This window comes from Aedes albopictus, chromosome 2, assembly GCF_035046485.1.
Source record: "Aedes albopictus strain Foshan chromosome 2, AalbF5, whole genome shotgun sequence".
Lineage (NCBI taxonomy): Eukaryota > Metazoa > Arthropoda > Insecta > Diptera > Culicidae > Aedes > Aedes albopictus.
The window spans coordinates 139,485,874-139,511,069 of NC_085137.1; the positions used below are offsets into that span (position 1 = coordinate 139,485,874).

Consider the following 25,196-nt stretch of genomic DNA (forward strand, 5'->3'; position numbering starts at 1 on the left):
TGACACATGCTTAATATTTGCGATTCAGTGCAGTGTTAAGTCTTTTTACGGCATCATCAGCATCGGTAGCCATGTTGAATATGTGGCTCGAAATTTCAAAGTGATAATTCTCAGCCAAGAAAGCGAATATTCGTATGAAAAAGTATCATCCTATATGCTCACTCGCAGTGACTGTGATGATACTTTTTCAGCTGCCGTACTGCAGAATTATCAGTTTTTTATCACTTCAAAACACCAGGAAAACAATCATTGAAAATCGAAAAGTCAAAAAATCACCCGGATAATCGAGCCATACTTTTTTTTTCTTTTATTGCTGATGTTTTTTCATCAAAAACAGTTCAATATACATAGAAAATAAGTGTGATGTTATAGTGCTTGAACTGAACGGCTGACAATATTGTTATGACATATTTTGAGAATGGAGTTTTAGCAGAAAAATCTGCATGATAAAAAGAATTCTTTTTGTTTTTTAAATTTCCTATTTCTTCTGACATGTTGTCATTTAAAATTGTGCAAACAATGATCCTCGGATAATCGAGCCATTTTTGCCAAATAATCGAATCATGGATAATCGAGCTTCCGGATAATTGAGTCCGACCTGTATCTCAGATCTGGTATAAGATAGGCAAATCGAATGTTCGACAAAGTTATGGTACATTGTTTCACATTGTGGCACAAAAAATATGTTATTGCTGGCAGATAATATTAAAGCATCTCTGGAGGGCATCCCAGATTCCCCAGAAAAAAAAAAAACGAGAGGCATCCCGGAAATGCTCCTGACAGCCCCTGAAGGAATGCAAGCCAGGACGAATCACTGGACCAATTAGTATAAAATCATGATGGAAGTATACCTGAAGGTTTACCGGAAGGTTTCAGGATTCAGGAAAAAATCGAAACGATCAGGACTCTGCAGAATCCCTAGAAGAATAATGGAAAATCCCTGAGCAAGTTTTGCAGGAATCCTGAAAAGAACCCCCGGAGAATGTTTGGGATGAATCTTTGGAGAAATTTCGGAAATAATCATTGGAAACAGATTTCTGCTTTAATCATGGGAATCCCTTGGAGGCACAAAAGAAGCAATCCTTGGAGGAACGCTGAAAAACATTCCTGGTGGTTCCCGAGAAAATCTTCAAGAGTTCTCTAGGGAGGAATCCTTGAAAAAATCCATGGAGGAATCTCAAAAATAATCTATCTTGTAAACATGGACGATTTCCGGAAAGAATCATTTGAGAAATTTCGGGAAGAATCCCCTGCAGGAATGCTGAGAGAATTCTGGATAATGATCTGGAAATATCCCAAGCTATCTCAGGAGTAATCAATGAAAGAATTCTTAAAACAATCCCTGGAGAATTATCCGAGTAATCGTTGAAATAAAAAAAATCAAGATCATAGATTGAATTTCAGTAGAAATCCAATCGAGAATATCTGGAGAAGATCCTGAATAAATCTCTGGAAGAATACTGGACAGAAATCCATATAAAAACATTCCAGAGAGGATTCCTGGGATAATTCCAAAAGACTCTCAAAAGAATCATTGATGAATTCTTGGAAGGAATATATAACACTGAAAAAATATCTAAGGTGAAACCATGGATGAATATCTTTAGGAATTATGAAAACATAATAATAAAATCTCGATTTCCTGGATCAATCCTCTCAGTTCAATATTGTGGAAATGCTCATAAAACACTAAGCGAAGAGCAGGATTTGTTCAAGTGGGTACGCCAAGAAGAAGAAACAGAACATCCTGAAGAATCCCGGAAGAAATCCATGGAGAAATCACTGAGAAAATCCCTACATAAATCCTACGACAAATCCCACGAGGAGCCTCTTCATAAACAATATTATGGAGAATGCCCGTATATTACGTCACGCCTTCAGAGAGAAGATAATGGGTGCGTTCATAAAAGTGTGGCAGATATTGTGGAGGCCCCATAAAAAGTGTGGCAATTTGTTTATTTGCGTGATATAATTAATGGACGTCCCCCTGTCAAATACAGAGGATAGACAAAATGATCGGGACAGGCAAAAATTTCACTTCACACTAAGTTTTATATCAGAAAAATAATCTAAACGCTATAATTTTCTTCCGTGTTAACAATTTTAGGTTATGTCAAAAGTTTTTCAAAGATAATTATAAGGGTGGCCCACACTTATATGAAAAACAATTTTTTTTGAAAAATGCCAAGTCTTACCTCCTGAATCAGTTGTTTTGGACTCCCAGAAGCTACGTTCAAAATTTGAGCAAAATCGCTTAAGCCTAATGGGGTGCTCAACAAGCTTAAAGTTTGTATGGGAAAACTTGACCAAATGTATGCAGAAATCTTAAGTTTTTCAAATTTTGCGGCTAGGTGGCGCTGCAAGCGTTTAATACCAAGGGGTTTAATTGTTGAACGCTTACATTGCCATCTAGCGGCAAAACTCGGAAACTGAATACATTTGGTCGCGTTTTTTCATACAAACTTCGAACGTTTTGAGCGCCCCCTTAGGCTTGACCGATTTTGCTCAAATTTTGAACGTAGCTTCTGGGAGTCCAAAACAACTGATTCAGGAGGTAAGACTTGGTATTTTTCGAAATTATAAGTGTGGACAACCCTACTAAATATATAAGTCATGAACGCTCGAAATTTCATTGCATTTGGTTCATTGAATCTGGAGATACAACAGTTCAAAGTTGGCTATCGAATAATTATGACTTTTTCTAGAATCTTTCTAACTTCATGTAGAATTGCACGATCGTTCCCAAATTTTGACCATTGATACACAACTAGTATATCAACTCACAGTATTTTTTTTTCAAAAAGTTACAGCAATTTGACCAATTTTTGGAAAGGGAAAATTTTGCCTGTTCGGATCATTTTGTCTATCCTCTGTATGTCTGTTAAGCATACTACTTTGACTATTGAGTTAAAAAATGTTTAAAATTAATAATAAAGTTCAAATATGAAAATAAAAATATTTCCCGATTTCATCACTATTTCTGTTCCATCACCCCAAAATTCACAAGAGCGTGATAAAACCGAGACATTACTGTATTGCCGGAAATTTCTGGTGTGCAATGGAAAGAAAAATCTCTGATGAAAATACTTTCAGTTACTTTTCGCTGATGAGCTGGAAATGCCAACTGGTTTAGGTTTAGAATTTAGGTTTAATCATAATTAAGCCAAAGCACATTCGACCGGATGCCATTTGAACAAATGGCGTTTGGCCAAACACGTGGAAACATCAAATAATACATATATGGCTGCCACAATGGCCGGCTTGAACGACGTTTCATGAGCACTAATCTTGATAATTCGTAAACAAATGCGTCCGATTTTGATGATCTGCCTTTTTTTTACAAGTGAGCAAAGCCAGGATAAACAAATGCAGAAAGATTTCTTGATGTTTCTCCTTAACTGATTTCAGAAAGGTGTTTCCAAGATTATTACAGTGCTTGAGCATTTAATACATTCGAGAGAATGTTACATTGGGGCGAAAGACTTTCGGGCGTTTTTAACTTTCGGGCATTCATCATTCGGGCGTTTGAAATGCGGAAGAATGTGGAATAACCAATTGGTGAATCATCAGAACAACCTTTTCGAAGAGGACACATTTCTATCTGCTTTCGTTACCGAGATAGAGAAGTCTAAAACTTTACTTTATAACTAGCGCCACCTAGCGGTGAGATCACCAACCAATTAAGGTATCACCAGAATGTTCTTGTCCTTCTGAGCAACTTTGCCGAAGACGACACATTTCTATCTGCTGTTGATCCTGCGGTGTTCCATATGTTTTGGAACTATCTGTCAAACTACATAGAAATTGTTATACTTCTTTTGAAACTTGATAATAATTTTTATTTGATCTTTGAAGTCAGTTTTTTGCAATTGCTCAATATATTATACCACGAATCCTTGAGGAAATCTTTGCCAGAATTCTGAGGGAACTATTAAATACATTCATCAAAGAATCTCCGCAGAATAAAGAGCCAAAAAATATCTACTGCTTCTATTCTATTATTGTTTATTATTACCGGAAAGTCTTGAAAATATCTAAATGTTTTCAAGGGGAATTTGTAGAGGAATTGAAGGAATTTCCAACAAAATTAAAAAAAAGGGATTTTGGGGTTTGATTTGAGCAAACAAACCCGAGCATTTGTGAAAAATTCTATAGCGGAGCTTTTGCACGAAAATTCTTCGAAAAATGTAGTTGATTTTTTAATTCCTTCAAGAAATTACGGAAGAAATTTGTAGAGAAATCTTATGAAATCTCTTGCAGTATATTTTTTGTGAAACTGACCATAAATTGCATAGCTCTGACCGTATGGAAACGATCAGGACTGTGGTCAGAGATTTGGTTGAGTTCATCATGGATTTCCTGTAGTCGAAAGCTATTTCAGAAGATCGTTAGAAACTCCTTGCGTTGAACAGTTGCGTTGAAACTTTTTTTTATGCATTAACGGCAAACCGTTAAACGGAAAACACCCAGCAGCTTCTCCTAGGGTCGCAGCCAAGATTTCGCTAGTAATTCTCAATACACTTCCGCGATTGTGCATCTAACTAGCAATTTCCTAAATACCGTCTACCCCCGTTGGTTTGAACGATACCTCATGCAAACCAACGGGGTTCATTTTTTAATTTGAACTTCTAGTAACCCTGTGAGCATCGAAAAACACACTGATGGTAACCCTTTTTGCTGTTTTGTTTTGATTCTGCGTTCCGTTTCACCCCGTTCCATAAGCAGAATTACGTTTGAACCATTTTTAGTTTGAACGATGTGCAGATTAGAGGGGGTCAAATTAAAAAGTGTTCAGATTAGATGAGGTCAAACCAACGGGGGTAGGCGGTATATTGATGTAACGTCAGGTGTAGAACGTTTAAGCTAAGACTGGAAGCCGAAGATCCTTTTTTTTACCACTGCGTCCATTATTTAGGAATATTGTGGTATGACCCATATTTAATTTGGTGCTAGTCAAGTATCCTGTCATAATTGAGCTGTGATGGACAATGGTTGATGTAACACCTGCCCCCAACTAGGCACAACTCGTTTTATAAAGTTTATTACCCTGTTGGGATTACTTCTCCAAATTTCCAAGGGCTCTAGAAACCCTTTACCAAATATCGCCAATCTGTGATGGTACAGCACTCCGCAGTTGCAGAGTAAATGCTCGGCAGTTTCGTTTTCCGTTTGACAGAAACGACACTCGGAGGATTGGATTTTTCCAATCTTACTTAGATGATATTTACTCGGGCAGTGGCCAGTCATCAGACCAGTAATTACCCTGAGATCTCTTTTGTTTAGATTCAGTATGGACCTGGCTTTTTCTGCACTGGGTTTTATGAACCTTTTTGCTTGCTTGGATGTATCCGTGGCATTCCAATTAGATTCTACCGTGGACATTTCCCAAGTTTTTAGTTTCATCCGACGAGCACACTCAGGAACTCCACAGAAAGGATCAGGGCCTACAAAGCTTGATGCCGCACCCTGTCTAGCTAAATTGTCGACGTTTTCATTTCCCAGAATTCCACAATGACCGGGCACTCAGTATAAAGTTACCTCGTTCCTACTGGCCAATTGCTTCAGAGAAATAATGCATTCCCACGCTAGCTTTGATTGACACGTGAAAGCTTTTAGCGCATTTAGAGCCGCCTGACTGTCCGAAAAAATACAGATCTTGGCAAACCTATAATTTCTTTTCAGACAAATGTTGGCATACTCTAGAATGGCTTGAACTTCCGCTTGAAATACAGTGGAACTGCATCCCATTGCTATAGCCTTACTGATACCGGGGCCAAAAACACCAGCTCCAGTATTTTCTCCCATCTTGGACCCATCAGTATAAAGCCTGTATCCGCAATAATCGGGACACAGAAATACAGCTGTAACTCTGCAATAGATACATTAAAATTGCTCAAACTTTGTCTAATAACATCTTATGATGTGTTCATTTCACCTACAAAATTTCATGTTAATCGGTGCAGTACTTTTTGTTGTAGCAACGAAAGAGTAAAATGTGCGCCATTGAATTTTGTACAGCCCCTAGTTTTGCTTATCAGCGCTGTAACTTTTGAGTTTGGCAAAGGAAATGGCTGAAATTTTGAACACAAACCTCTCAATCTACATTTGTTGCATAGTCAAAATTTCAAAAAAATCGGTGCACTATCAACAATTTTATAGTCGAAACATGTATTGGGACTGAACGTGATTTTAGCCCCTCAGACAGCAATTATTCAGCACCCTTTATTGTTTCGCTTGTACTATTGCAAGTACTATACCAATAATCATCAAATTTTGCAGGCATTATAAACACATAATCAGCTTCCTTCTGTGAGAATTTCATGAAAATTGGCAGAGAAATTGAAAAGTTATAAATAGGCAAATATCGCACATGAAAAACACGAAAAATTTTCACTAACACTCACCTCTATCAACACCAATAGCTTTCAAACCAATCGATCAAAGTTGATGCAATTTTGCAAGAAAGTGTCTCTATAAGTATCATAACTGCTAACGAAATTTTATTATTATCATCACAGAACTTTGATTTGTAGCATAAAAGAACCATGAAAATTGATCATGATTGTACAAAATGGTTAAAACCACGTTTGTTTGTTTTTCATCGACAGTTAAAAGTAATGCATCGATTTTTATGAAATTTGGCACAAATAATAAACATACACCAAAGAGTTCTCAGTCAATTATTTGGCCAATTTTATCGATTCATTACAGAGCTACTGACGTACTTCTGTGTCCCGATAATTGCGGATACAGGCTTTAAAATACAATAGAACCTGGACGTAAACTTGGCCCACCAGCATCCCACACATAGTGACATGGTTTCACCACTTTGAAGGGAACATCATAGTTGGTCTTCGTTATCATCCAATCTTCTACTGTTTTTATGTCCATGTTTAAAGACTTCAATTTGATGATCCTCAAATGTCCAGCAAGATCCCCGTCTAGAACTTTATTGTAATGTATAAACTGCAGGGCACTTTTTGCCGCTTGTAGTTTAACAAATTGATGCAATGGCAGTAAATTAAGAAGGGCATCCAAAGCAACTGATGGAGTGCTTTTCATTGCTCCTGTCATAGATATACAAGCAAGTCTTTGTAGCTCACTTAGCTTCTTTTGACAGGTTACCTCATTTGTTTTGGGCCACCAAACAAGTGAAGCATAAGTAATCTTAGGCCGGACTATTGCAGCATAGATCCAGTGAATCATGTTAGGTCTAAGACCCCAGGTTTTTCCTAAGACTTTGCTGCAGACCCAAAGGGCATTGGTACCCTTGGTTAAAACATTGTTTAAATGAGAATTCCAATTCAGTCTTTTGTCCAAAGTTACCCCAAGATGTTTAACTTCTTCTGAGAACTGAATTTGAACTCCATCTAAAGAAGGTTCAGTAAGATTTATTTTTAACCTTCTAGTAAAAGAAGATCCTCTAACATAACTTAAATATTTCTACCAAAAAATAGTTTGAGATTTCCTCTAGGTACTACTTTTCAGAATTTCGACCAAATGTATGGGATTAAGTATTATACTGGTTAAAAGAGTTTTCACTGTGAATATTCTCTACACCACCGCTTTCACACCTAAATTCAAATTCTGAATTTTCACTTTGGACGAATTTTAGTCTGTACCAGAGTTTATTTTTTCAAGCTACGCTTGTTGTATTTGGTACAAATTATTCCACATGGACATCGATATTTTTCCGTATTAATGATTAATAGTTTTTTTTCTCGTTTTATTCAATTCTCTAGTGTAAAAAAAAATATCCCCAAGAAAAATAAAATGTGTGGGTACCAATGTTGAGGGTTTTCGATTCCAGGTCGATCTAGTAGATTTATGTAATAAAAATTTCCTTGATTCCCAAGGCCTTACATTTGGTATTTTTGTGCTTGCTACACGACTGGAAAAGATCAAATATCAGTTTCCAGAGAAAACGCGTGAAACCTAGAAGCTGATCATTTTATAATTTTATCTGAAAATTATGTCATATGTTAATTAAGCATGTCGAAGCTTAATGAAACAACTCATGAATCAAGAGTCACCCTACGCGACGCAAAAAATATTCCATCAAATTTTATGAGCACCATATCCGAGAGTTTATCCAGTTCAGCGTACGTAATGTGGTCGTCGTCGAGTCATATTTTACCATCCGCTTCTTCCTGGTCCTGGCATTAAACCGGATCGACGCACTCGTAAAACATCCTTTTATGATGGACAGAAAATCGTTTCTTCATCCGTGCAGAACCATGCATGAAATCCACCAAATCACACACTCGCACTCCCCCTGCCTCGCAACCACTACCCCCCGAACACAAGTGGCGGACTCCCGTCTGAATCCTTCACGCCCGAAAGGACAATCAATCACTCACGCTTCATCGACGATTAATTGAGAATCAATCGGTTCATACCGCCAGAAAACCAATCTGGCCGCCGGCAGCACACTAATGCATGTGCTTTTTTCTCCTTTCTCTCTTCTCGGATCGTGGAAGGAAACCTTTCCAAAGCACAAGATTAATGAGAAACAATTTTCCTCACACGCGCGAAAACTCCACACACACGCGTGCCACGGTTGATTCTTTCGGGTGGTTGAACTTTTCCGCCGAAAATTGTGTCCGCTCGCGCGCGCGAAAAAGATCCACGAAAACTCGCGTCGCAGTTCGCGTTCAATTCGATTGAGATAATAAGGAGCTAAGGTCCGCGCAACTGACCATTCGAAACTGACTTGGAATGCCAACCGGTGACGACGATGCCTAAACAACGCACCGCGCAGCAAGAACGGCAGCAACAAGCACACAAGACACAACAGCACACATTTACATCCCAACAACGACGGTGACGACGATGACAACGACAGTCCGAGTTCGAGTCCAAGTTAAGCGACAGAGTTGCACCAAACAGCAGCACACAGCGCAGCGTTTCGTTACCGGCGGTGACCACCACGCGAGTTGGCGGCGGATCGTCCTCCTCTGTTCTGGTTGATATGGTGATGTTGCTGTCGATACCCTACCTTCGACTCGCCGATTGCCTGTAGTAGGTAACTAATAATAATGATGTTTGGTAGCGAGCGCAGCAAAACCACGCTCCATCGTCAGTCGGATCAAACGCCAATTCGCTACCAACCACGTTGTAGAGTCTAGAAAACGGAAGGTGGGCGAGGGCAGGTGGTCGGGCACGTTTTACGCGCGCCACGAACATTGTATTTAGTAGCAACATTATCGATACGAACGAGTGAGCTCTGCTGTGCCGTGCTGCTTCTCAGGTGGTGGCACCAGCTAAACTACCGACAGCACAATTGTACAGAATCATCATCATCGCCATCAGTTTAATCGATTGTTGGGTGTCTTAACCTGCTACTGGTCTTGGGCCATATTTAACTATTTTTATTGAAAAGAGTTTTAGTTCGTGGGCTGGAGTGAGCTTAGTAGGAGAGCTGAGAAAGTCATGTAATGAATGAATAAAACTGCAAACTAGAGCCAATATGGACGAAGCGGTAAGCGCGCAGTTATTAAGCTGAAGACCATGCTGAAGATGATGAGTTCGTTTTCCGGTTGCTCCGGGAACTTTTCGTAATGCAAATTTCTTCGGCATCTTATCTCACAATACACTGGAACCTCTACTTATGCCAGGAGCTGGGAGTGCATTAACTAAAAAGTGCATAAAAAGAGGGAACTTTATGTATGAATTATAAACTCGGGCTCAAATGAGGAAACTTAGTTTGCGAGAACAGGTCTTGCTCCTGGGCATTTGAGTCGGGGTCAAAGGGGTTTCCAGGAAATACCCAAAGAGTTAAAAAAGAGGAGGCTCCAAGGGGCGTCAGCCTTTTAAGAGCGTTCCGACAGGATTCGTTGGCGTTTCATTGGGGTTACGGGGTTTCAAGAGCAATTGACGGGAGGGTCTGAGGAATTTTTAAAGGGCGTAACAAGGAGTTTTAGGGGCCTTTCACGTCATTTCAGAGCCAATTTAAAGAGCATGAAGGGTTTTTCTAAGGAGGTCTCAGGAGTGTAAGGGCGTTCGGGGGTATTTCAAAGGGATAACAAGAATTTCAGGAGCGTATCAATAGTGTTGAGTGCCCCAGAGACCCCCTAAAACCTCCTGAAACCACGTGAGACCCCCGTGGGGGAATCTGATCAACAGACACCCGAAGAGCCCAGGTCCAGGTAGTGTGGGGTTGGCGACCCCACTGGTACGTGAAACGGCTTCCCCATTCCACGGCCCAGGCATTGAAGTCACCTACTATTACCACTGACCTTCACCCTGTCAGCACGGTCGTCATACAGTTAAGCATCTGCGTGAACTGCTCGATTGACCACCACGGAGACGCATAACAGCTACAGAAAAAGATGTGTCGCCAAAGTAAAGGCGACAACGAAGCCCTCACAGGTAGTAAACTCCTGGGGTATTTACCCATCATCCACATCGTCGCCATTTTTCAGGACCCATCCAAGACCCGATTGCCGTTGCCGGCGAGTACTCGGTAGGGTCTCCAGTTAGCTTAGGTGTTAAGGATATGGATCTTTAATCCGGAGACGGTGGGCTCGATTCTCGTTCCAGTCGGGAAAATTTTCTCGATTCCCTGGGCAAAGTGTATCATTGTACTTGCATCACAATATACTAATTCATGCAACGGCAGGCACAGAAATCCCTTCAATTAATATATGTGGAAGTGCACAATGAACACTAAGTTGAAGAGAGCCAGGCCAAGTTCCAGTGGGAACGTAGAACCATCTAGAAGAAGAAGTATGGACCCGCTATGATGGGTCCACTATTTGTCTGCTTTTCGAGCCCATATGAAGTTGATCATCAATTATTAACTTCTTTTCTCGATCAGCCTAGATAGCGATGTAGTGTCGGTAGCGGTTCTCAATTGGCTAAGAATAACACTACGGACCACCTGTTCCGGTGGTAAGAGTCCACTAAACAGGTGACCCCGAATACATGGTGTGATGCGGCTATATGCTTACCGTGCCTTAGAATGAATGGCTAGGAGGGTCTATTAAAAACCTAACCGCTAACGGAGCCTGTGAGCACCAGGGCGCCATCCACAGTACTTTGCCCTTACTGCGCTAACCGGAACAATGGTGCAGTGGATCTTGTGTTTCTCCGAGACAGCCAGCTGCCCTTCTTTAGTCTCACTTGGGGTTATGAAGATGTTGTTAATCAGTTTATATTTTCACCTATATGGTCTCGCATTATGCGATTTACACAGTGTATTCTGTGTATCCTCGGCTTTAACGTTTTCGAATCGATATCGATCTGGTTTTATTGCTGCTGTTCTCTGTTGTGCTGTGATTGCGAAGAGTTTAATCTTGCCTAGTTTGGGTAGTGGCTACGGTTAGGGTAGCTTAGATCAATATTCAGCATAAAAGAACAGCAACAATCAATCTTTGCAGACATATGCAAAATGGTACAGCCCAAGTGGTCCTGGTCCAGGAACCTTTTTTTTCTCTGTTCAGGGCATAACCACTGCGACCAATGTTTGATCTATTGTGGTATATCCCATGTCCTTTGTATAGTGCATGTCGTGTTACTTCATCACTATTGAGTAGTAATAAAGTATTCGGTTTTGTTACAGTAGTAATTTTCAACTTAATCGCAAGGAAGGATTCTGATTGATAGGTTCCGCTTTAACACGCTCCTTTTTCAGTCAAAATCGGATCCCTTAACGAAAACGTCAAGAAATGATACCGATATTGACCATGCATCGGAACCCTAGTCCTTACTACCTCAAACCAGTGTACAACGAAAAAAAAAAAGATTAGGAATTCTAATCCAGTTTTCCTTGTTTCAAGATCATTCTCGGCCACAAGCAAACCAAGACCTTTCACTTTTAACAAGGTATGAAATGTAATAATAAGGACCAAAATTTTCCTCTAATTACTTAAATATGCTGTTCCATAGTTGGAAGCAGTTTGGGCTAGGGTTCAGTTTGGTAGATCTTTCGCCGCAACGCAACCCAAAAAGGTGATATACGAGCATCTTTCAAACCCCCTCAACCATTCATCCCTCAGCACGGGTCGCCAATAATGGCACAAATTTCCCAAATGGAGGAGAACGTGCCTCTTGAGCCGACCTACTGATACCTACTGATACGGGTCGCCTGACACCTTGGATTGGGGCTACCTATTTGGTGGACTTTTACCCCCGGAACAGGAGGCTATTCTAAGCCGGCTGCTACAAGGGCAGTCCAGGAACCTTACTTTCGTAAGGGGAATTTCTATCTAGGAAACCTTGTAAACCCGGTGTTTGCTACTTTCAGTAAACATGAAATGGCAAACTCGCGTGTCATGCCTCGAGCCTGTGTGCTTGTCAACAACGCAGTTGTTGCTACACTTATCTTCTAGCGATTTCGACTGATATGAGTACTTTGGATTTACTTTGGTCTGGCTTGCAGTCTTAATAAGTTGGCCTACGAATTTATTATCTTGGCTCCAACGTTTCGATCCCGATTTGGATCTTCCTTAGGGATCTAATTTTATTTGGTTTACAGACAGAGACATGATGCATTAATTATTAAAAGTGGTTTTACATATAACATAAACTTACATTCATTGTATAAAGCTATGGGGAGGGCAGATACACTTGAGAGGCTCCAGTTTGATGGAGTACTTAAGTAGTATAGATCTTGCATTACTTAACATAGGTAACCGCCCAACCTTCATGGTATCTGCTAGAGAGGAAGTGTTAGACATAACACTTTGCTCTAGTAGAATTAGTCACGATTAGTCACGAGCTGACCAATTGGTATGTGTCAGATGAAAAACCTTTATCTGAACATCGCTACCCGAGAAGAAGGGAATACCAACAGCATAATAAAATGTGTTATTTTGGCAAAATAACTGAGTAACGCAAAGAGTTATTTTCATGTTATTAATATAACATACCATGTTATAAACTTGCCTGTCATAAGCGGCAAAATAATAAAAATCATAACAAAAAAATGTTCCTGGAAGACCAGATAAATAACAGGTTTTGTTAGTTTCATAACAATTTAATAACAGTGAATTTATACAATGTTTCAATAACAAATTTTGAAATTAAAAATTATTGATAACAATATGGATGCAAAATAAGTTATAATATCGAAATCATAAGGAGATTTTTTTATCCTCGTAAGGTAGGTATGTAACCCCTAAGTTCGAGCCATTTCAGAAAAAAAATGAATTTCTGTTGGTTCCATTTTGAAAATAAAAAGTAATAAACAGCCATGACTAAGGCCATAACCCCCTATAACTCATAAGCCATTCATTCAAAGAGAATGGCACGCTTCCAGTTTTCCTGGCCCAAACGGCCTTGAGATAATTTCAAAGGTAATTTTGTTTATGAGTATGGTGGATCATGGTTGTTAGTTTTTTTTTTATTTCCAGAATAGAACCAACAGAAATTCTACATTTTTTCCACTGAAATGGATCGAACTAAATAGAAATAAAAATTACAAGTAATTCTTAGTCCCGTGTCAAAAGTTCAGCTTAACCGATTCATAGACACCGAAGACTCATGTTTTTTTTGTATGGAAATCAGCAAATGTTAACTTTTTCATTTCTTTTGCTGTAAATCTCGCATGGTGTAGTTGTGATTGCAAAACTGTATTGTTGTGCTATTGATGATCAAATAATAGGGCACTCTCAATAATACAATAATAACAGAACTTGTTCTACAACAAAACATCTTATTAAAATGTTATTCAAAAAAAATATACCAATGGCGGGATCATAACAAAATAAGATTGCCTAACAAAACCTGTTATGGAAAATGTATGCCTCAATAAGTTAATAATAACAAACCAAGATATAAAAACAGGTTTTATGATTCAGTTGTTATTATTTTGATATTCTCCTCTGCTCGGGTACATCTTTTTTGAACACTTGAATGTTACTTCGCAAACTTTACGTTTCAGGAATCCCCGGTCAACAAACTGGGATCCCTTTACTGATTTGGATGCGGCCAAATTGCATGGATACTCACCATCAATTGACACTCCAAGTGATTTAGATGATGCCATTGATACTACAACGACCTTCATCATGAAAGCTTTTGAAGAAGCATTCCCTCTACGGTCTGTGAAGATCTCAAGAGGAACCCCTTGGTGGAACTCTGATCTGGCGAAACTCAGGAAACAATGTAGAAAGAGTTGGAACAGACGACGTTCGGCTGGTTCGGAGGCTTTCAGGTCGGCTCGCAAGGCCTACAGGAAAGCTCTCCGGTCTGCTGAACGATCCGGCTGGAAAAAACCGTTGTACGAATGTTTCCAGTTTGAGTGAAGTCAGTCGGTTAAACAAAATCCTTGCGAAATCTAAGGATTTCCGAGTGAACGAACTTCGTTTGCCAAGTGGCGAACTCACTTCCTCTGATGAGGAAGTTCTGCAATGCTTATTCAGCACACACTTTCCCGGATGTGTGGATATTACATCTTCGGATGAACCTGATGTCTTTTCTTGTAGTTATGATTCCCTGGCTTCGGCTCGGAGTATTGTAACTCCGAAAGTAGAAAGGAGTATTGTAGCTATAGAATCGATTGAGTGGGAGCTTAATAGCTTTGCTCCTTTCAAATCTCCTGGAGCAGATGCGATTTATCCTATTTTGCTTCAGAAGGGATTTGATTATTTCAAACATGTTTTGAAAAAAAAAACTTGTTTGCAGTTTTGCTACAGGGTATAATCCTAAATCTTGGCGGGATATTACTGTAAAGTTTATTCCGAAAATGGGTCGTGTGTCGTATGAAGAAGCAAAGAGTTTCAGACCTATCAGTTTGACCTGTTTTCTCCTGAAATTCTTAGAACGCATTGTGGATCATCACATCCGTGATGCTCATCTGGTCAACGTGCCTCTTCATGTGAACCAACATGCCTGTCAATCTGGTAAGTCCACTGTGACTCTTTTACACAAGGTTGTTTACGATATCGAGAAAGTATTCGCTCGAAAGCAATCTTGTTTGGGCGTTTTCTTAGATATCGAGGGTGCCTTTGACAACGTGCCATTCGATGCCATATTGGAAGCCACACGGAGTCATGGTATATATCCAATGATTTCCAATTGGATTCACCAAATGCTCAAAATTTCCAATAGGATTTACCAAATGCTCAAATGCCGACGACTACCTAACATTGTTAGCCGGAATGTGCATTTGCACCCTTTTCGACCTGATGCTAAGCGCCCTTCAGGTAATTGAGGGTTTTTGTCGCCAATATGACCTTTCGGTTAATCCTAGTAAAACATATATTCTGTTATTTTTACGGAAAGGCGAAATCGTAATGGAGTTCGACCTTTGCGTCTCTTTGATTCTGATATCGATGTGACTGAACAGGTAACGTTGGAGTTATTCTTGATGCCAAGCTTTCCTGGACACCTCACATTAAGTTCAGAATCAAGAAAGCTTGTATGGCCTTCGGGCAATGCCGGTGAACCTTTGGTAAACTTGGGGTGTTAAACCCAAGTATATCAAATGGATTTCCACAACTGTTGTTTGACCAATATTAACCTTTGGATGTCTCGTGTGGTGGCAAAAGGGCGAAGTGAGTACTATCCAATCATAATTAGGCCATCTTCAAAGGATGTGCTTAATGGCGATATCTGGAGCGTTCTCTTCAACTCCCACGGCAGCGCTCGAAGTTCTCTTTGACGTTGCCCCACTACACATTCATCTCAAACAAGAAGCACTTTCTTGCACTTACCGGCTACGGGTACTCGGTCGACTAGAGGAAACTCCTGTGAATCGCACATCAACACACACCTCCTTGTTTCCACTTTTGGTGAATTGGGACAAAATTGTCCTTGCTCCAAGTGATCCCACAATTGCTTGTAATTTTCCTTATAGTACATTTTCCACGAAATTCCCTTCCCGAGAAGAGTGGGATATCTTGTTACCTGGAGAGAAGTATTTTAGACGGCATCGTATGTTACATTGATGGCTCCCTTCTCGAAGGTCGAGTAGGTGCTGGTGTCCACTCTCGTGAGCTAAGGTTACACCAGTCTTACTCACTTGGTAGACACTGCACCATTTGTCAGGTCGAAATCTTTGCTGATGTGCGGAGTGCAATCAGCACTTCAGCAGCAATTAATATACTTTTGTTCAGATAGCCAGGCTGCTGTTAAAGCTCTTGCTTCGACCAACTCTAGGTCGAAGTTAGTTATCGCTTGTCGAAATCAAATCGAGGAGCTAAATTCAGCAAATGCTGTTCACCTTGTATGGGTAGCTGGCCATTCCTACATCGCTGGAAATGAATTCGCTGATGAGTTAGCTCGCACTGGAGCATCACATGACTTCAGTGGCCCTGAGTCAGCTATTCCGATATCGAAGTGTTGGACAAAACTTCAGATTGACATCTTGGCTGGCTCTCAGCACAAACAATATTGGAATAGTTTGGAGTCATGTCGTCGAAATAAATTGTATTGTACTGAGCCATCTTCAAGGGTGGTGAAGTTTCTTACAAATCTGTCAAAGCAAAATTGCAGCATTCTGGTCAAAGCATTAACTAGCCACTGCCGACGATGGCTCAAATGTCCCAAATGGAGGATAACGTGCCTCTGGAGCCGGCCTTCTGATACCTGATGCGTCCGCTAAGATGGCAATATCCGTGTCCCACTCAGAAACCGCCTGACAAAGCAGTTGCTGAGCTGCGTCACAGTGGTTCAGGTTCAGCTGCGTTACGTTTGATCACTACGGCTTTCTTGAAGGCCGGGCACCTTGGACCACCCGTTGGGTGCCTGTTGTTCACGGATTTCCCGGAACAAATCAAACACCTGGGTGGACTCGTGCAGCTTTGCGCCGCATCGCCTACACAGCTTGCTCCTGTCAGGGCCTTTGCAGTCCCATGACTTCTGTCCTGGTGCGAGACACCTGAAGCAAACCTCCGGTGGCTCATGAAAGGTCAGATGGCATACTAACCAGTCCTTTTTGATCTTCCCAACTTTAACGGACTTATTTACGTTCGCCACAGGTAGCTGTACCAAGGCTGTCTGTGTCCCTGTCGACCCCTTCCGTAGCCGAACGGCTGCGGTGGCCACCTCCTCTCCTCTTCTTGGCGTAACGTCCTCACTGGGACAAAGCCTGCTTCTCAGCTTAGTGTTCTATGAGCACTTCCACAGTTATTAACTGAGAGCTTCCTCTGCCAATGACCATTTTGCATGTGTATATCGTGTGGCAGGCACGAAGATACTCTATGCCCAAGGAAGTCAAGGAAATTTCCTTTACGAAAAGATCCTGGACCGACCGGGAATCGAACCCGTCACCCTCAGCATGGTCATGCTGAATACCCGTGCGTTTACCGCCTCGGCTATATGGGCCCTTACGGTGGCCACCTGCACCTCGCATTGTTGTCACAGTACCGTGACGAGTTCTTTCGCTTCAGTGACCTCGTCTAGATTCTTCACCTTCATAGTCGCCTCTGCTGTAAGAGCCATCACCTCGACCCCTTCGCCAAGGACCTCTTCCGCCAGACCTTTGTAGGCAACGCCCTTGCGCTCCTTCTCGCGCTTGAGTTCGAGGATCATTTCACCTGTACGAGTACGTCAAATACTGCACACGTCAGCTCCCAGATCCATGAGCTTGGCGTCACTCCTCATCACCTTCAAGACTTCCGAGTACTTAGACTCTTCAGTCTTGATGACGATCGCGTCACCCTTCTGGCGCTTGGCATATGCCCTCCTGCGTTTCTTTGGCCTGGTGTCCCTAAGCCCCTGTACCTCCTGATTCTTCTTCTGCTCCACAATGGTCTAGGGGGCGTTCTTAGCCACCTTTAGAACGAAGCACCCCAGAGACTCCCTGGAACCCTTCATGAAAGGTTCCAGTCCAAGTGGCATTTTTAGATATCAGGTAATATTTTGGCCCAATTTCACCTCCACTGACTACACTCTTAAAAAATTAGGAATTTACACGTGACGTAAACCATCAACATACGTAAACATTTCATGACTGAATGGCAAATTTGACTCAATTTGACATCCATCATTTAAGTTTGAGTTGGTTGCACAAGATGTTTACATTTACAGTTTTACATTTGTCGTTCGTCTCACAACTCGGTGATACAGCCGAGAGGTATAGTACGTGCTTCTCAATCAGCGGACCAGAGTTCGAATCCAGTTCATTATTTTTCTTACATATGTTTTATCTCTCGCTTCGGGTCTAGCGATTGCTAGCTCGACTTTATTTGTGATAGAAACACGTAAATTTGTGTCAAACAGGCCGCTCCTTTTATGTGCATCCAAGTGAACTTAAATTTACATGATTTTTTCTAAGAGTGTAGGGTGACGATGGGTATTCTCGGCAGGTTTGTTCTCTTCGTCATGGGGGTTTTTTGTCGGCCAAATTTCCTGAAACTTGGGCATATAATTCAGCTTGGTTGGGAAGGATTTGAGGCCAACTCTGAGTTCAACAGCTTTCAAAAAACCCCCCATTACGAAGAGAACAAAGCTGCAGAAAATACACAATTTCCCCTATATGTTATAACCTATATTTGCTATTACTACATTACATGTTTATTATTTGGCAAGCACGAAGATACTGTCCAAGAAAGTTCATAAATAAATTTCCATTTCAAAAAGATTCATCTGCATTATGGGAAAATCCTTCGAAGCGCAAAATTGTATCGCATTGCCATTCTATACGACCAAACAAATTTTGCAATTTACTTCAACATTGGCATTAGTTGAAAGTGACCGTTGGTATCGTCATCTCCATAACTGTTTGTCTTGAGTACAAACTTGCCGAACCATGCACCATCACCACAACAATCCTAATCATCGTGTTTTGTCGTAGTGGGTGGTGAGACGGCATGCATGGAGTGGTGAGAATACAAACTGCGTCGAAGTCGGTTTAATTTAGCTACCGAACCGAAAAATCAACGATGCTCTGGAATGGTTCTGTTTGTGTGTACCTTCAAAGCTGTTCCTATTATCCATTGGACTACAACAGTTTACGAAGTTTTCGAAGACGACACCCACAATCAAAAGCAATCCAATTCGAGCTGCTGAACGAATATTAACAACGTCTTAGCGAGCTCGGATGACTCCTGCGCTGGTATTGTTGGCAGAGTTTCTTGGCGTGGTTGGATCCCCCCGATCGGTTCGTGATAAACAAACGTTCGTGTCGATGCGATATGAGACACGCTCAACTCCAACACGACCAAAACGCAGTGCTGCGTAAAGTGTTGTGGCGATGGTGTGGTGCGCCCAAATAAAACCGATAACGACGACGCGCCAAAGGGTCGGGACCATTGATGGGGGTAATAAACAGTAAAAATTAATTCTTGCCAATTAAACGGAAGAGGATGACGACGACTGTTTGACTGGCAGTTCGATTCAATTGGAGGTGAAATTAGAAGCTTAGGGACAGTTATTATGCTTCCGACGGGTTGTGTCACGTACACACTCCCAATTGACGAAAATTGGGATAATTTTGTTTGAGGAACAACAGTTGCACATAAGGATACACGATGTCCGTAGGTAACGAGTATACAAAGCTACCAAATTTTAATTAGAAATGAACTGGAGAGTAAACACTTGTTTGACACTATTGAAAATCTGATGGAGTCAATCCAGATGTGAGCATTGATTCGTATTTGACCCTGTGTACTAGCATCTTCAGTACAACAACTTTCCAATTCAGTACGCAATTTGGTACAGTCACCTTAATATTAGTCACACAAATTGCCTTGCTATTCAAATGGAATGGACCACTAATGGTGACTATCAAGGAAACCTATAAGCGCATTTGCCCCTATAAGCGTTTACGCTGCCTTACACTTAGAAGATGTACTACCGCGTTTAATTTTCACCAAATAAGGTCAAAACCAAAATATTTTAATTCATAGTTTGGATATTTTACTTTTCAAACAAGATAAATACTCAACCCTCGAGTAATTGCGCTGTTGTATTTTGTACAACACATTGAAAAACGCCTGCTTTCCCTACCCAGCATTAGCGTGGTGCTGGCGGTGGTAGCCGTGCGTTTGACGTGTATTTTTATGCAATTCAGTATTATAATTTCTATTTTATACTACTCATTTCCGTATCATAATGACTTACTTTTCCGTATCAGTTCATTATGCAACTTAAATGAGTTGCATAATGTAAAATAGTTGCATAATGTTCATTATGCAACTCATTTGAGTTGCATTATGAACATTATGCAACTCAAATGAGTTGTATAATGAAAAAAAATCATTGCATAAAATTTTGTATGGAACTCGTTGCAAAACTCGATTTTTCAGCACTCTTCGTATTTATCCAACTACATATTAACCTTCCTTAGTCCCTAAAAAAAAGTTACAAATAAGACCCTGGGGTCATTTTTGACCCCAAACTTTGAACGGCTCTCAAAAATCAGTGGCTGGGCCTATTTTGGTTTTCTTTGGCCCAAATGAAAACCACATATGTCTAGTTTTCAAAACCACCGGAGAGTTCCGGATTTGGTCACTGTGGCCACCGGGAACCTGTTTCAACTGAAAAATGCCGCTTTAGAGACCCTAACTTTGGCAAGGTATAACTTTGCAACCAAACAAGTAATCAGGACCGTTCAAGAATCATTGGAAAAATATTCACGTGGACTTTGATTAAAGACATCAATATTGACTAATTCTTAAGAACCGGTTCCGGAAATCCGGAACATCCGGAAAGTAATGTTTTTCACGATAATGTGCTAGAAAGCACATTCATATTATTTACAGGATAGAAGTTTTTGCATCAAACTTCTTTAGGCCATAATACAATCTGTCGAGAACTATTTCTGTATGTTCTGGTTATGTCCCGTCCTTCTGGAACCGGTTCCAGGGATCCCACAAGATGGCCAACGAGTTAACTGTAACGAAATTGAACGGTTTTCCGCGCTAAACACATCTGCGTTGGTTAACTCATGATGAAATCTCAATAATTTTACATGCTCCACATTGTGTGATATGTAAAAACATTGTTGGACATTGTGGTCCTATGTGGCCACCGGAGTGACCACCGGAGAAACCCGTATTGAGGGACTTCCATGTTTTTGCTTCAAAGTTAGCCATTCGACGGCTCTAACTTCATGATTTTTCATGGCCATGTGGGTTCTGGTATTGAAAAGAAGAATTAACCATTCTGCCCAAGCAACACACATGTTATAATAGTGTTACGACAGCGCAAGTTTTGGTTGTATAGAAGTTTATTTTACGTAATTCTAACATTGTGTTGAAATAACGTAAAATAAACTTCTATACAACCAAAACTTGCGCTGTCGTAACTTTTATATAACATGTGTGTTACTTGGGTGGTCTGTTTTGGCCACCGGAGTGACCACCGGAGAAACCCGTATTGAGGGAGTTTCATGTTTTTGCAACAAAGATAGGCATTCGACGGCTCTGACTTCATGATTTTTCATGGCCTTGTTACTTCTGGCATTAAAAAGAAAAATTGACTATTCTGGTTCGCTTTGGCCACCGGAGTGACGGCTCTAACTTCATAATTTTTAATGGCCATGTTGCTTCTGGCATAAAAAAAGAAGAATTGAAATTGACATGTTGCCTCTAATATTAAAAAGGACAATTAAATATTTTGGTCCACTTTGGCCATCGGAGTGACCACCGGAGAAACCCGTATTGAGGGACTTCCATGTTTTTGCAACAAAGATAGGCATTCGACGGCTCTAACTTCATGTTTTTTCAAAGTAAAAAAAAAGACCATTTAGTACACTTGGTCCATTAGAGTAACTACCGAAGATTCACCGTACTGGCGACGTTCCATGTTATTTATTTTTGCATCAAAGGCAGACATTCGATGATTCAAACATTAGGATGTTTCATGGCTGTGCTGCTTTTGCTTTGGAAATGAACATTTGATTATATGGACATATGATCATTGAAATGTTGTTACCAGTTTTATTTTTCTGTTGCATGTTCGATTTTAACTTGTGAATATTCTCACAATTGTAATGTGCATTTATAGGGTTCTTCCATCACTCAGGAGAAAAATAGCCCTAGCAACCAAAGCGGTTGCATACTTCCAGGTTATTTCGAGCGATAAATGACTGCAAGACAGGCAAACGATTCCTAGCACGGACATCAAAATGCAGCCGTTTTGCATTAAAACCCGATTCGGGATGGCCAATTAGGATTAGTTTTCCTAGACAAAATTAAGCTATGAACACAGAACAAAGACTGTTAACAAGAATGCAATCAGGCATACAAAACACAAACTCCAGGATGACTCATGGACCTAGAACAAATATGAAACCTCGTCATCCTGTGATCGTAAATTGTTACCCATTATATTTAGTGTTGTATTGTATCAAATTTTTGTTTTGTGTGTGTGTTAATTTATGACGTCGTGTCTTATTGTACATTTGTAGTGTTCTGTTTTATTTTTCGCGGCTGGGCGCCAAGTGAAAAATGAAATAGAGCATTTGTATGGTTCCATGTTATTTCACGTAACAATGTGCAGCTGCTGTTATTGGAACCGTTCAAGAATATTCTATTTTTCCAACCACTTCGCCAAAACCGTTAGTACATACAGTCGAGCCTCCTATTAGACGTGGCCATCCACTTTACTCCCACCGTTATTTCTCAGCTGTCTAGCATCCAATCCAGCTGACTTTTTTTAGAGCAGTTAGTGCTTATTATAGACTTATCACATACCGTCGTTGGGGGTGAGAATGGGTCCAAAAATGCATACTTACACATTAATTGTTCAATAACTTTTGCCTCTTGGCATGAAAAAGTCCTTTGATCACTGGAATGTTTTCTTTGGTAATGCATGCATGAAGGGGTAGGAATGGATCAAGGGAACCGAATTTATTCCACATTAACAACAAATCAAGTTTATAATATTCTGGTCAAGGCTAGGAGCGGGACAGCTCTAATATTGATTAGCGGTATTAGGCAGTATTAAGAGATATTAATCCCAGAGAAAACCATTTTTTAACGAAGTAAGCCATGCTTATTAAACTTGATTGACTAGAAAAGAAATGTCAATAGCAAGAAATGCGTGCTTTCATCGCTTTGTGATTGTATAACTGAATCTTACCAGAAAAATAATAAGAAATCGGCTCAGTGTGCTGGAGGACATAGTCGGGGAATTGTGGTATACATCGTATACAATCATTCGGTAATGGCGGTGGCGCCGGGTACATGTAAATATTCGATTCAAATTTCAACGGTTCTTGGGGATCGTAAGCGGTTGGCGTAACCGAACGGTGGGTGAAGGGGTGAGGTACAGAATGAAACCGCTCCAACTTCCCTCCACGTTAGTTCCCAGTTAGTTTAACCCGTCGCTGCTGCCAGTACCGGTCGCGTATAAGTGGGTATCCTATCTAAAGTTTTTTTCATCTTCAAAATGGCACAGATCGTTCCAAGTGGTTAACTTAGTGGTTTAATTCTAAGAGTCTACCTTTGGATTAATTCTCGATAGCCAATACCCAATTAGCTGAATCCTCCACAATCCCAAAAAGTCATTGAAGTGCATAGCGTCACATGACCCTGTTATGCTAATGCCAATGTTTTCCCATAATTGAAATATTATCGATGAATGTTTTATTCAATACAGTTTTTCTTTACGTGTATTTATTTCATGTCTACATTTGAAAACAACATATCCACGAGCTTCATGCTTGCTTAGGACCTGTATTGGAACCACGTCTAATCACATTTGATGTAACCACCACTTTGATTTTTATGCGACATCGACTTTCGAAAGTCATCGTCTTTGAAGTTCACTTCATTTTCACCGCTAAAATAATGAAAAGAAATCGATTAAATTATTAAATTGAAAAAAAAGATGGAGTATAGACAAACCCTATTTCCACCTCTCAATTTTGTGACAGTTGATTGTTGTATGAAAAGTCATGACATACTACACAAAAAATGTTACGGTAAACGGTGAAGATTAGGAAACTAATATTTATTAGGCAGTATTAGCGTTGGTATTAGCCACTGTCCCGCCCCTAGGGTCAAGGTTGATACTACTTACTAACAATATATTATACGATGGCTATGAGTTTGAGATTCTAAAAAGTATCAATCCCCCTAACATTGTTCATCGAGCCTTAAAATTGACGATTTAAAAAGGCCTTATTTTCAAGCATTTTTCGATGATTTATCAAAAACTAACTAATTGCTCTAGAAACCTAATTTTTCGACAGGAACTGCTGGCAACTACAAGGATCACTTCATCAAAGTTTAGATTCGATATTCGCAATATGAAATGAGATATTTCATATAATGTTTTGACCCAATCTCGCTCCTCTGACCCATTGCCACCCCCAATGACGGGACATAAAATGAACTAAATTGGTTAACAGACAGCCTGGAAAACGTGGTGGGCGTAGGAGACCCGACTGTAATTGTTTTGCTGCAAAAATGTTTCAACTGTACCATTGATTCGTTTTAATTTCTAAAATTGTTGATCCACAATCGCTAAATTATCTTCAATATTTGAATGATGCTTATGAAACAAAGTTCATATTATATCAGTGTTCAGTGTTTGCATCAATAATGCCAAACTGATGACTAAATCTTTATATTTCCAAAATTTAGTTCTAAAAAGATACAAATCTTTTTAGAACTAAATTTTGACAAGTCTTGATTACAGAAAAAAAAAAACATTTTGACAGTAGCCATCATGGGCGTATCCAGCTTTTACTATTTTCTAGTTCATTCTCCTAACAAACACGAGGGGGCGATGAAAAAAGAGCCCTCCACCCTTCTCCTTCTCGTGTTTTTATGAGAGTGAGCAAGAAAAAAAAGCTGGCTGCGCCATTCTTTTTTTTCTTCTTCTTCTTCTTCTTCTTCTTCTTCTTCTTCTTGTACTTCTTCTTCTTCTTTTTTATGGCTCTACGTCCCCACTGGGACTTGGTTTGCCTTTCTTCAGTTATTAATTGAAGGGCTTTCTTTGCCTGCCATTGCATGAATTAGTATATGGTGAGGCAAATACAATGATACACTATGCTCAGGAAGTCGAGAAAAATTTCCCGACCGAAGCGGGAATCGAACCCGCCGTTTCCTGATTGGCGATCCATAGCATTAACCACTAGGCTGACTGGAGAAATAAATAAATAAATAATGTAGATTTGTAAACATAACCATATTATACGATACGCTTTAGCATTTTTTTTTTTGAGTGCTTTGCTGCTTTCATCTCTTGTGAACTTTGCCGTGCGTTCTCAATGCACAACAACGTATGATGAATTTCTATGTTATATACTAATTAATAAAATTCATTTGTCCATTCACATAACAAAGTGATGCATA

At 40.2% G+C, this 25,196-nt stretch overlaps 1 protein-coding gene across 2 annotated transcripts in view; it reads right to left on the reverse strand.

Annotated features, from left to right (window-relative positions):
• Positions 1-25,196, reverse strand: part of LOC109410252 (cyclic nucleotide-gated cation channel subunit A) — a 321,275-nt gene that overhangs the window by 184,403 nt on the left and 111,676 nt on the right. Inside the window, exon 1 of one of the 2 annotated variants that reach the window (XM_062850524.1) lies at positions 8,361-9,174. The exons of the other annotated variant lie outside the window; for it this stretch is intronic. The gene's annotated coding sequence lies outside the window, so the exon portion shown is untranslated. Of the gene's footprint in view, positions 1-8,360; positions 9,175-25,196 lie in introns of those variants that run through there. 2 annotated transcript variants of the gene reach the window in all.